The sequence below is a fragment of the Oryx dammah genome, unplaced genomic scaffold (genome assembly GCF_014754425.2).
Source record: "Oryx dammah isolate SB20612 unplaced genomic scaffold, SCBI_Odam_1.1 HiC_scaffold_29, whole genome shotgun sequence".
Classification (NCBI taxonomy): domain Eukaryota; kingdom Metazoa; phylum Chordata; class Mammalia; order Artiodactyla; family Bovidae; genus Oryx; species Oryx dammah.
Window position 1 is genome coordinate 109,486,497 of NW_024070213.1, and position 13,619 is coordinate 109,500,115.

The following is a 13,619-nucleotide window of genomic DNA, read 5'->3' on the forward strand; positions in this document are numbered from 1 at the left end:
AAAGAGATTCCTTGAACATGGAAAGGAAGTACAAACTTACAAGAAAACTATGAGTTAATGAAATGCAATTGGAACATGTATAAACATGCATAAAGAATAAATTAATTAGAAAATTATGATAATGTAACATACACACCATGACCATTGATTATGAACATACTATGAAATAATGCTGCGTACCCCTTAATAAGTGTATTGTCAATGACTGTAAAATAATGGCTGTGTGACAATATTAGTGCCTTCTTAAGTAGTAGTAGTCCATCTTATAAAGAATTCAACCTTTGTAAATGACAGTGAAAACTTCAGGAAAGCTAAAATTTGACTTATACCATAGCAAGATCTCTTTCTTAAAAAAAAGATTCAAATAAAAAAGTATGAAATGAGAGTCATTATTTTATGAACTCTAATTAGAAAATTTAACCTAAATACTATTTTGAATACCAAAAGTTAAAATATCTGGTTTCTGTCTAATAAGTTATTGCTGATCTCCAGTCCTGGATACAACATTTTAAGGAAGTGGTTAATAAAAGATACCTTTCCAGAGAAAGAGCTATGCAAAAATTGAGATTAAAATGGAGTCAAATTCTTCAAAAACAGACTGAACAACTACTTAGGACAATTTCTGGGCATTCTTAAATTACAATTCTTAATGATTTTTTAAATCACAATCTTTGGTCAAAAATACACCAAAGAGCATCATGGAAACTGAGCTTTGAAGAGCAGTGGATACTTTATAAACAAAATCAACATCTGTGCTTCAGTTTGAACTGGTTTCTGAGTTTCCTAATGGCTCTGAAACTAGGGTTCTGAGGACACAGTAAGACCCAGTGGACCCAAACATTTTCACATGTGCTGTGATGGCCACGGGTTGCTGTGTGAGTCGAGAATCACTGTGCTGGTGAATGATGCCTCTACATGAAGCCAGTTGTACATGCAGTTTTCAAGGCCTCCAAGGAGACAGGAACAACATGGGGGTGTTGGAATCAGGGTAGAAGGGTTGTGTGGAGCCCTGCTGTTCAGCCAATTGCTTTGCTGCCAAGCAGAGAGTATGTAATCAAAATGGTGATTAATGGTGTCCTTAAAATGGTGACATGTTTCCTAAGTAAACTCTGACTCCGCAGAGGCAGCCTGTGGTGGGAGCATATAGATCCTTAGAACTGCCTGGCTAGAGAGGAATAAATACATCTTCATATCGAGGTAGGTTTTCAGAGCACTTGTTTTCAAGAGGATACATGATATATTCTCATTTGCAGAGAGTGCGTTCTGTATTCCAGCAGCACTGGACACCAAGACAGCTGGCCACAATGGCCAAACTACATCTCAACTACCACAACATCAGAGGACAGCTTAAAAAACAGAAACAACAGAGTGTCACAGTGGAATGGGACATTCACTCAAAATTTAAATGTAAAAGTATCTGCAGTGAAAAAAGAATCTTCTGTGAATGTGTCAACTGAGAAAAAGAGAACTAAAGGTTTACCCTGATGTCTTCTATCCTGTACCTTCCAAACTGAAGACAAATATTAGCAGGAGAGATGCCCATAAAAAAATGCATGTTCCCTAAGGGAGCTGAGGCCACCTCATTGATACTTTCCTCCATGATTTATAAAGTATCATAATTTCTACTATTGAAGTGGAAACCAACAGCAAAATCGAGAGAAGTTAATTGGCCAAAATCAATTTGATTTTATTGCCCATGCGTGTTTTCTAAGTATCAGAAAATATAGGGTTTCTTAGGTGGCTTAAGAGTAAAGAATCCACCTGTGAAAGAAGGAAACACGGGAGACGTAGGTTTGGTCAGGTTTGGTCCATGGAGGAGGAAATGGCAACCCATTCCCATATAGTTGCCTGGCAACCCATTCCCATATAGTTCCCATGGATAGAGGAGCTGGCGGGCTACAGTCCATTGGGCCACAAAGAGTCGGACATGACTAAGCACAAGCACATCAGGGAATACTCTACAAGTTGCCTATATTTTTGTACCCTATTCCCATTCTTTAAAACTGGGGTTCTGCTCTATTCTCTCCTTGCAATTGTGAAACTGTTATTTGAAGAACACAAGAGTTTGATTCAGCTCTTAACATATTCTAATGTCTTTGACCATATTGTTCCCTCTGCCTTTCTGACTCTCTTTCATAAATTGTCATACTAAATAAACTCCACTGATCTGCCCATCATCCTTCTTGATCATTTTCTCTTTCCTTCACCTCTCCCATTATCCATCTCTTAAAGACATGCTTTTTCATATGCTATCTTTCCTCAAGCACTTGTATGCATTCTTTCATTTAAGTCTTACATAAGATTTCAGGTAAAATCAACTAGAAAGTGAAAGTGTTAGTTGCTCAGTCAAGTCCGACTCTTTGCAACCCCATGGAATGTAGCTCTCCAGGCTCCTCAGTCCGTGGAATTCTCCAGGCAAGAACACTGGAGTGGGTAGCAATACTCTTGGGCTTTCCTGGTGGCTCAGCGGTAAAGACTCTGCCTGCAATGCAGGACACCCGGTTCTATCCCTGGGTTGGGAAGATCTCCTGGAGTAGGGCATGGCAATCCACTCTAGTACTCTTGCCTAGAGAATCCCACGGACAGAGGAGCCTGGCAGGCCATAGGGTCACACAAAGTCAGACATGACTGAAGCAACTAAGCAGCAGCAACCATACCCTTATTCAGGGGATCTTCACCACCTGGGAACTGAACCCTGGTTCCTGCTGGGGCTAATAATCAAAGGCTGGAGTTAATATCTGCATCATATTGTCAGTGATTAACATCAAATGAATAAAAGACACCCATTTCCATGAACTTCAAAATCAACTACCACACCAAACTCACCATTTTCTTTTTTAACTCCCAAGTTCTATTATTAATAGATCCTTTCTTTCATTTCATGATTTCTGTTCACAAGATCACCATTTTATTTAACCCTCTGGGCTTGAAACCTCAGTAGTCAACTCTTCCCTTTTTCCTTCCTTTTAATTACTATAGATGTACAATCAATATCCTGACATGCTGATTCGACCTCTACATATTTATTTGTATCTATGTTTCTCCCATGGGAAAATTTTCATGTTTCCCATGCTAACTCAAGCCTCAACACTTCCCACAGCGACTCTAGTTCCCTTCATTTTTCTTAATTCTTTTTAACCTGGCTCTGACTCCCTGTGCAGCAGAAACAAATTTTTGCCCACAATGCTTGTAATACCATTTCCCTAGTTTCATATTTACAAACTGGCTAGTAACAAAGTAGGTGAGTGGATACAGTTAAAACAACCTATTAATGAAATAGACACAAGGGACATGTAGACACAGCTATGAGGCAAGTGGGGGTAGATAAAATGAGTTAGAGCAACAGTCAACTAAGGATTTGCAGACATCTGGATGGAAGATTGTATCTTCTTTTCCAGAAATGTTATCAAAGGAAACTTCTTCCAGTTAATAATTTGGATGGCAAAATGTATCAGAAACAAAGGAACAACAACAAAAAAATGTTTAGAAACTCACTGTGGGTCCTATACTGAAGAAGCAGCTTCTCATCTATCTAAAGAAGTAGGATATCAAGGGAATGCTTTTTATTTCCTCTAACATAGAAGGGAAGAGGAGGAGTTTCCAGATAGCCAATTAAACAAAGGATGAAATTCATCTGGTGTTCAAAACACAGAAGGATCCCAAATGCCAGAACTATCTAAAACAGCTTCCGCATAAATCTCCACTTATTTATAAAGAAAGAATGCTTCTCAAAGTAAACAGATCCTGAATTTTGATTACCTATTTTTATTAACCACCAGAGTCTCACTGCTCAAAGTGTTGTCCATAGAAGAACAGAACTGGCATGACATGGACCTTCTTAGAGGCTTCCTAGGTGGCTCATTTGGTAAAGAATCTGCCTGCAATGTGGGAAACCTGGGTTCCATCCCTGGATTGGGAAGATCCCTTGGAGAGGGAACGACCCACTCCAGTGTTCTGGCCTGGAGAATTCCATGGACTGTATAGTCCATGGGGTCACAAAGAGTCGGATGGACCTTCTTAAAATACTGGCCTGTTTCCAAATCAACTGACTCAGAATCTGCATTTTAACAGGATTCCTATACATAATTGGGCTTCCCAGGTGGCACTAGTGGTAAGGAACCTGCCTGAATGCAGGTTCATCAATGCAGAAGACATAGCCTGTAGCCTGCCTCAGTCCATGGGGGATGGGTTCCATCCCTGGGTCGGGAAGATCCCCTGGAGGAGGGCATGGCAACCTACTCCAGTATTCTTGCCTGGAGAATCCCATGGTCAGAGGAGACTGGTGGGCTACAGCCCATAAGGTCGCAGAGAGCTGGACATGGCTGCAGGAACTAAGCATGCATCATCTCCCTTAGCTTTCTCAACACAATGCTCTCTCTTGAGCCACTCCTCCTCTTCCTTCCCAGACTCAGGGTCATGCACCATACTCATCTTCTAAATTTTGTACTATGACCATGAATATTTTCAAAGTCATAATCCTAGGCATCAGCTAATCTATTCCTCCATTATATCAAATCTCTATTTCATAATCCAATCTCAATTCTAAACTCAGCCTCTTTTCTAAAATACCTCATTATCTCCTAGATAATCTACCTGAATCTATCAGCTACTAATAGATTTCTCCCAGATATTCCCGAAACGTTCAAACCTCAACTCCTTCTTCTTCCAAATCATCCTCTTTCTCTTTGCTGTTGCTATTTAAAGTTAGTGTCCATTAAACAAAGAGCTTCATCTTGATCTTGACCCACTCCACTCTTCCCTCTGTGTCATCCTTCTCATGGATTCTAATACTGACTCAGGTGACTAGTCTCTTTGTTATCAGTCCTTTTTTTCACAGCTCGTCAAATTCATTCTTCTCAGAGTCAACAGAACTAACTTTCCCAAGAAAGAATAGATGTCAACATTTTTCTCTGAACTTGCTGTTGACTCCCCATTGTCTGCAGGACAAAGTTCCAAACCCTGTGATCTGGCTTACAGAGTGCTTCTGTGTGTCTCCTCAGGCTTTCCTACAGCTTCCTCTCCTCGGAACATCCTCCACCCCATGTTCTCCACTGGCACCATACCTCAGCCATGGCCTGGGGCCTCTTCTCCCAGCTCCCTGCATTTCCTCATGAGGTTTCCTCCAACCTAAAACCCCATTACTTCTCTTCCTCACATTATGCTATCTTATTCTACTTTAAGATCCTACTCAAATGTCACCTCCTTGTTGAGGCATTTCTCAAGTACTGTAGAGTTAGTTTTGTCCTCCATGAGTCCCCAGGTCTTTACTCATCTCTAAGTGTTTGGTTAATATGGAAATTTATCAGGGTAAATGTCTGTCTCCTGAAAAGATGGCATTGTTCACCAGGACAAGGGTTATGGTATGCTCATTTATGCCTTCCCAGTTCCTGTCATGGGTTTGAAGTGAAGTAAAGTGAGGTCACTCAGTCGTGGCCAACTCTTTGCAACCCTGTGGACTAGAGCCTACCAGGCTCCTCCGTCCATGGGATTCTCCAGGCAAGAATACTGGAGTGGGTTGCCCTTTCCTTCTCCAGGGGATCTTCCCAACCTAGGGATTGAACCAAGGTCTCCCACACTGCAGGCAGACGCTTTACCTTCTGAGCCACCAGGGAAGCCCATCATGGGTTGGCATGTGTTTAATACAAAATAATTGATTGCTATTCACTGGCTGCTGCTGCCAAGTCGCTTCAGTCGTGTCCGACTCTGTGCAACCCCATAGACAGCAGCCTACCAGGCTCCCCCGTCCCTAGGATTCTCCAGGTAAGAACACCAGAGTGGGTTGCCATTTCCTTCTCCAATGCATGAAAGTGAAGTCGCTCAGTTGTGTCCGACTCTTAGCAACCCCATGGGCTACACCCTACCAGGCTCCTCTGTCCATGGAATTTTCCAGGCAAGAGTACTGGAGTAGTATCATTCAACAGTGGGCTTCCCAGGTGGCTCTAGTGGTAGAGAACATACCTGCCAAGTGTGGGAGAAGAAGAGACACATGTTCAATCCCTGGGTCAGGAAGATAGATCCCCTGGAGGAGGTCATGGCAACCCACTCCAGTATCCAACAGTGGTAATTACATCACCATTTTATAACCAAGTGAAACTGTTTCAAGAATGGAATCATCTAAATTATGCTAAAGGAGGGAAAACAACACGTCTTCATTGTGTCCTTATTAAGTGACGTTAGCCTTTATCATTTATTATTCACAATAGTCCTGCAAAGTTAATGCTCTATTCCTCACTGAAAAAATATGAAATTGATACCTTTAAACATTAACTCACTTGTACAAGTTATGCATCTTATAAATGATAGTACTGGAATTTAAATGTTTGTTGAATTCTATAAACTATGCTGTGTTCTACTATGATATATTATTTACTTGCAAATTACAACTGGCATTATTTTAATGCTTATTTTTCTATGAATTCATTGCCCTTTGGATTTGTGAATAACTCCTTCAGGGTATCATCTTTTCCAATGTCAAATACATCTACTTTCAATAGATACTCTTCAGCATTCAGAGAGAGAATATTAGATTGTTTCATTCAACAGGTTACTTTATGCAGAAATATTAAATAGGCAGTAAAAGAAACTTTAAATTGTAAGGTATTTTTAGTATCCAGGCAGCTCCCCTCAAAAATCCCCCAATTAAGCACCATATTTAAAATTTTTAAGCCACGTTTTAGTAAGAACTAGAAAATAAGTCATACTATTTATAACTTGCCACTCTTATGTTCATTACACATATAATTAAGCAATCAATCACAGAACTTTTGAATTTTTTCTGCTGAGCACTATGGTAACCTCAAAATCTCTGGCCAGGATTCCAGGAACTCATATTAATTAGAAGGCTTGGAATGAGTGTAAAAACTTCCTTGATTCCCTCTTTTATGCTCTCATGAAAATATAAAGAAGATTTTGAGTGGTTCAGTGCAGGACTTTTTAGAAGATTCTATTTCTGTTGTAATTATTCTAACGGTGGACTTCCACGCAGCAGTAAAAATTATATAATCTTATTAGTTAGCTTTCATCTTCAAAAATCAAAATGGACCCAGATATAAGCTTCTGAATATCTCATTTGTTCAGTCACTCAGTCATGTCCGACTCTTTGTAACCCCATGAACTGCAGCACTCCAGGCTTCCTCATCCTTCACTATCTTCTGGAGTTTGGTCAAATTCATGTCCACTGAGTAGATGATGCCATCCAATCATCTTATCCTTTGTCATCCCGTCCTCTTCCCGCCCTTTATCTTTCCTGGCATCAGGTTTTTTCCAAAGAGTCAGCTTTTTGCATCAGTTGGCCAAAGTACAGGAACTTCAGCTTCAGCATCAGTCTTTCCAATGAATATTCAGGGTTGATTTCCTTTAGGATGGACTGGCCTGATCTCCTTGCAGTCCAAGGGACTCTCAGGAGTCTTCTCCAGCACCACAATCTGAGAGCATCAATTCTTTGGTGCTGAGTCCAACATTATGGCCCAACTTTCACATCCATACATGACTACTGGAAAAACCATATCTTTGACTATACAGACCTTTGTTGGCAAAGTAATGTCTCTGCTTTTTAATATGTTGTCTAGGTTTGTCTTAGCTTTTCTTCCAAGGAGCAAATATGTTTTAATTTCATGGCTTCAGTCACCATCCGCAGTGATTTTGGAGACAAAGAAAATAGTCTGTCACTCTTTCCATTTTTCCCCATCTATTTGCCATGAAATAGTGGGAACAGATGTCATGATATTCCTTTTTTGAATGCTGAGTTTTAAGCCAGCTTTTTCCCTCTCCTCTTCCACTTTCATCAAGAGACTCTTTAGTTCCTCTTTCCTTTCTGCCATTAGGGTAGTGTCATCTGCATATCTGAGGTTATTGATATTTCTCCTGGCAAGCTTAATTCCAGCTTGTAATTCATCCAACCTGGCATTTCTCATGATGTACTCTGCATGGAATTTGAATAAGTAGGGTGACAATATATAGCCGTGACATACACTTTTCTCAATCTGGAACAAGTCTGTTGTTCCATGTCTGATTCTACCTATTGCTTCTTGACACGCATACAGGTTTCTCAGGAGGTAGGTAAGGTGGTCTGGTATTCCCATCTCCTTAAGAACTTTCCACAGTTGTTGTGATCCACACAGTCAAGGCTTTAGCATAGTCAATGAAGCAGAAGCAGATGTTTTTCTGGAATTCTGATGCTTTTTCTATGATTGAACAGATATTGGCAATTTGATTTCTGGTTCCTCTGCCTTGTATAAATCTCATTTGAGACAGTTAATATTTGAATTGTCTTAATTGGTGCTTAATTAATATGATAATTAAATACTCAGGAACCTGAAGATCAACTTACTAACAAATTGAGACTGTACTGAATATAGCATAGAATACCAAAAAGTTTAAATTGTAGAATAAATAATAAATTTCCACATTAGTGAGATCCTTTTCTTCAATATGTAATGAAAAAATTAGGGGACAAAAGAGGTTGGGATGTTTAGTAAGCTTGGAACCAGACTGCGTAAGAAATCACTGCTACTGCTCAGGAAAGATTTGATGAGGGCCTAAATGGGGGCAGAGGCACAGGAAATAGGAAAAAAATGATTAATGAGATAAGTTATAATCATGGATGTAGGAACTGAAGGAAAAAATCTAAGACAGTTCCTGGACCTTGGCTTGAGCTGGGTACTACAGTTATATAAGAGCAGAGAAAAGAGATGTAACATCCTTGATACAGTGTAAAAAGAAGAAGAAAAAGACTCCACTTGTAACTTATGTCACTAGTCAAAGGATGAATAAATAACAGAAAATACTAGAAAGACAGATATTCACAGGTGGGTAAATCCACTTTCACAGCAGAGAGAGAGATCACTTCACGATCTTAATATAATAGCTCACTTATAAAGCACACAAGACTTTTGGATACTAAGTGAATCAACAAATAAAGAAGACACTGACTTCATACCCCTACAGTATTTAAAGTGGCAGATGCACATAGATATTGAGAAATTTGATTGAGTTTTGTGTTCTGCTTATTCTAACAAGCATATATTGATTGATATTATCCACCAATTAATAAACCATTAAAAATACTATTATTGACCACTGACAAAGTATCAGCATTGTTCTGACCACAAAGTTTCAATATGGAAAATTAGGTTTAGGCATATAGGGATCACCACTTCACTCAGAGAAGTATAACCCTAAAGACCATGTATTTTAATTCAAAACCCTTCCTAAAAACATAACTTGATATTTAATGGAAACTGAATTGACTTCTTTCAAGCTTGGAAGGAGAAACCCAACAATATTACGCAAGTGTGACAATATTAGGCAAAAAGTGACACATTCAAATATTTATTCTCTGTGAATTATTAAAATGAAATGCCAGTAGTAAAGATCTATCATAATATATTGGTTAATAGCACAGTCTCTAGAATGCTCTACCTGAATCCTAGCCCAGCTGTTCTCTGTGTCTGTGTCCTTATGGGTTAAATAAGGATGACAATGTTACCTACCTCATGGTTTTCATAAGGATTAAATGGTAAATCACTTAGAAAGGTGGCCAGTAGAAATAAGTGTTGGAACAGTTGAAAAGACAACTCAGTGGAATTCAGACAAATGTTTGGAAGTCCCTGGATTCACTAAGCCCCCATGTGAGGTTCTATAAATAGTCTGGTGAATTCAGTACAACATAATTTCCTATGTTCTTATAATTACCCTGCCCTCCTGTGCTTGGTCTTATTCTCAACACCACATTCTTTGCTCCCACCTATCACTTCAATGTTACTACATTCTTACTCTAAGACCAACAAGCATGGATTCCTCAGGGCAGTGTGTGAGCTTTAACTCCGGCTCTCAGTCTCCTGGTTTATAATTACTTTGAGACCATGGTTTCTTGTAAGCAAATACAGTTGTCTTAATCCCCTTCAAACCTCCCTGGATACCACTCACTCTTTTTGTTTCCTAAACTCAACAGCAGCCAGCCCTATAGGTCCTAATATTATAAAAAATCATCAGAAATTGTCCTAGTAGGGCATCCATGAACCCCCATTCCCATCACAACATACAGAGGATAAGCCTTCCAGAATCTATAATTCTCAGCACTGTATATAATCCTCAAAGTATCTCAAATACATAAATTTCATAAATGTTTTATTTTATGATATGTCATTAGATGAAAATACAGTTTTGATATGTTTAATGCTACAATACATTTGCTTTAATATTCAACTACAGTTTTGTGTTAGATCTGTACTCAAAATTTCACAACTAATTAGAAAGACAAATATAACATGCCTCAGAAACAACAACAAAAATAATTTGCCTTTAAGAAGGTAGCTAATGGGCTCTCACAATTTAAATACTTTGCAAAACAAACAAAAGGAACAATCTCTTATTTGCTTACTTGACCAATAAACCTTTGCTGTCTCCAGAGTTTGTTTTGAGACCTCATTTTCTTTACAGAAATGGAAGAGCATGATCCTCTCTTTCTGAGTAATCTCTTCCATTTCTATTGTTTCAACCAACAAACCATTGCTAAGTCAATGTTCCCAGGTCTGTAGAGCTGGCCCTGACCTTTCCCTTGGGCTCCAGAGCCTCATATTTGATATCACCATCTACTCATAAAGGCCAAAGCTAAACTTCCTTCTCTGCATCTCCTTCTCATGTGTTTCTACAACAGCATTATTATTTTTTTTCCTTATTAAAAGACATCACCACCAATGAGGCAGCAAAATTAGAAACATGATGATTTTTTTGCCCTTATCTCCAAACAGCCCAAATCCATTTTCCTCATGCTACCCTCATGCCTACTAGCATTAAACTGTTCAAATTCCTCTCCTCAAAGAGTATCTTTTCTCTACATTGTCATCAAGGTCAAGTTCCCAATTTATAAATAGCATTGTCTTTCCTCTTATAAAATTCCCAAAGCAACTCCCTTTACCTTGAAGAAAGAACAGTCAGCTCCTAGACAAAGCATCCAGAGACCCATAAATTGACCTCTGCCTTGTTCTCTATCATGTCATCAAACCCTGTGACAATTTAAACCCAGAGCTATAATTAATTGCTTGGTACTCCTGTCATTGAGAAGTTGGGTCTTGGGCTCCTCAGAATTCACCATGAGGGGTGGCAGCATCTGCTGGATTGCACTTTTGGGAGCCCTCATTCACATTTGGAGGCCAGAAATTGCTGGGGGCTGTGTCATTTCTTGTTTGTTGATACGGCTGAAGATGGTTTCATTTCACACAGCCACCATACCTACCAACTATATTTACTGTAGGTAGCCTTAAAAGCCTTGTCTCTCCTGACCTCACTCTTCACCCAGCTCCACTGTGAAATTTGGGGAGGTGAAATATCAGAAAATTAGAAAAGGCAAGCACTGAGGTCCTGCTACTGGCTGTTGGCCTCACTGCCCCTGATAAAGTTTGATACTTTGGTTGTCATCTAAACAACAAACAAAACAAAAATACAAGCCCAATTATCAGCAGACAGGGTTACCATCTCACTCAGCCTTGCCCATCAGAGAGGGAAAAAAAAAACACCGAGCACAAATCTCACCATATACAAAGCTTACACAAACCCTGGACCAACCTTAGGAGGGCAGAAACCAAAAGGAAGAAAGAATTCAACCTTGAAGACTGAGAAAAGGAGACCTCAAACACAGTAAGTTAAAAAAAAATAATGAACAGGCAGAGAAATGCTACACAAATGAAGGAACAAGCTAGAAACACAGAAGTCCAAATAAATGAAGAGGAAATAGGCAAACTACCTGAAAAAGAATCCAGAATAATGAGAGTAAAGATGATCAAAAACCTTGACAACAAAATAGAGAAAATGCAAGAATCAATTAACAAAATGTAGAGGAATTAAAGAATAAACATACAGAGACAAACGACACAATTACTGAAATTAAAAACACTCTAGAAGGAATCAATAGCAGAATATCTGAAGCAGAAGAACGAATCGGTGAGCTGGAAGATAAAATGATAGAAATAACATCTGAAGAGCAGAATAAAGTAAAAAGAATGAAAAGAACTGAGCATAGTCTCACAGACCTCTGGGACAATATCAAACATACCAAAATTTGAATTATAGGGGTCACAGAAGAAGAAGAGCAAAAGAAAGGGTATGAGAAAATTTTTGAAGAAATTATAGTTGAAAATTTCCCCAACATGGAAAAGAAAACAGTCAATCAAGTTCAAGAAGCATAAAGCACCCCATACAGGATAAACTCAAGGAGAAACATGCCAAGACACATATAATCAAACTAACAAAGATTAAACACAAAGAATAAATATTAAAAGCAGCAAGAGAGAAGCAACAAGCAACATACAAGGGAAACCCTATAGACTAAACAGCTGATCTTAAATATAAGCAAAGTGAAAAGACAGCCTTCCGAATGGGAGAAAACAATAGCAAATGAAGCAACTGACAAACAACTAATCTCAAAAATATACAAGCAACTCCTACAGCTCAATTCCAGAAAAATAAACGACCCAATCAAAAAATGGGCCAAAGAACTAAATAGACATTTCTCCAAAGAAGACATACGGACGGCTAACAAACACATGAAAAGATGCTCAACATCACTCATTATTAGAGAAATGCAAATCAAAACCACAATGAGGTACCACTTCACACCAGTCAGAATGTCTGCGATCCAAAAATCTGCAAGCAATAAATGCTGGAGAGGGTGTGGAGAGAAGGGAACCCTCCTACACTGTTGGTGGGAATGCAAACTAGTACAGCCACTATGGAGAACAGTGTGGAAATTCCTTAAAAAATTGCAAATAGAACTGCCTTATGACCCAGCAATCCCACTGCTGGGCATACACACTGAGGAAACCAGAATTGAAAGAGACACATGTACCCCACTGTTCATCGCAGCACTGTTTATAGTAGCCAGGACATGGAAACAACCTAGATGTCCATCAGCAGATGAATGGATAAGAAAGCAGTGGTACATATACACAATGGAGTATTACTCAGCCGTTAAAAAGAATACATTTGAATCAGTTCTGATGAGATGGATGAAACTGGAGCCGATTATACAGAGTGAAGTAAGCCAGAAAGAAAAACACCAATACAGTATACTAACACATATATATGGAATTTAGAAAGATGGCAATGATGACCCTGTATGCAGGACAGCAAAAAAGACACAGATGTGTATAACGGACTTTTGGACTCAGAGGGAGAGGGAGAGGGTGAGATAATTTGGGAGAATGGCATTGAAACATGTATAATATCATGTAAGAATCGAATTGCCAGTCTATGTCCGATGCAGAATACGGCACGCTTGGGGCTGGTACACGGGGATGACCCAGAGAGATGTTGTGGGGAGGGGAGTGGGAGGGGGGTTCATGTTTGGGAACGCATGTACACCCGTGGTGGATTCATGTCAATGTATGGCAAAACCAATACAGAATTGTAAAGTAAAATAAAAAATAAATTTAAAAAATAAATAAATAAAGAAGAGAAAAAGAAAAAAAAAAAAAAGAAGAAATTCTGCAGGCCAGCAGAGAATGGCAGGATATATTTAAAGTACTGAAAGGGGAAAATTTACAACCAAGATTACTGTACCAGGCAAGGATATCATACAAAACTGATGGAGAAATAAAAAGCTTTTCAGACGAGCAAAAGTT

General features: G+C 39.0%; 1 protein-coding gene across 7 annotated transcripts in view; it reads right to left on the reverse strand.

Annotated features, from left to right (window-relative positions):
- Positions 1–13,619, reverse strand: part of NAV3 (neuron navigator 3) — a 608,990-nt gene that overhangs the window by 222,173 nt on the left and 373,198 nt on the right. The window lies entirely within an intron of this gene.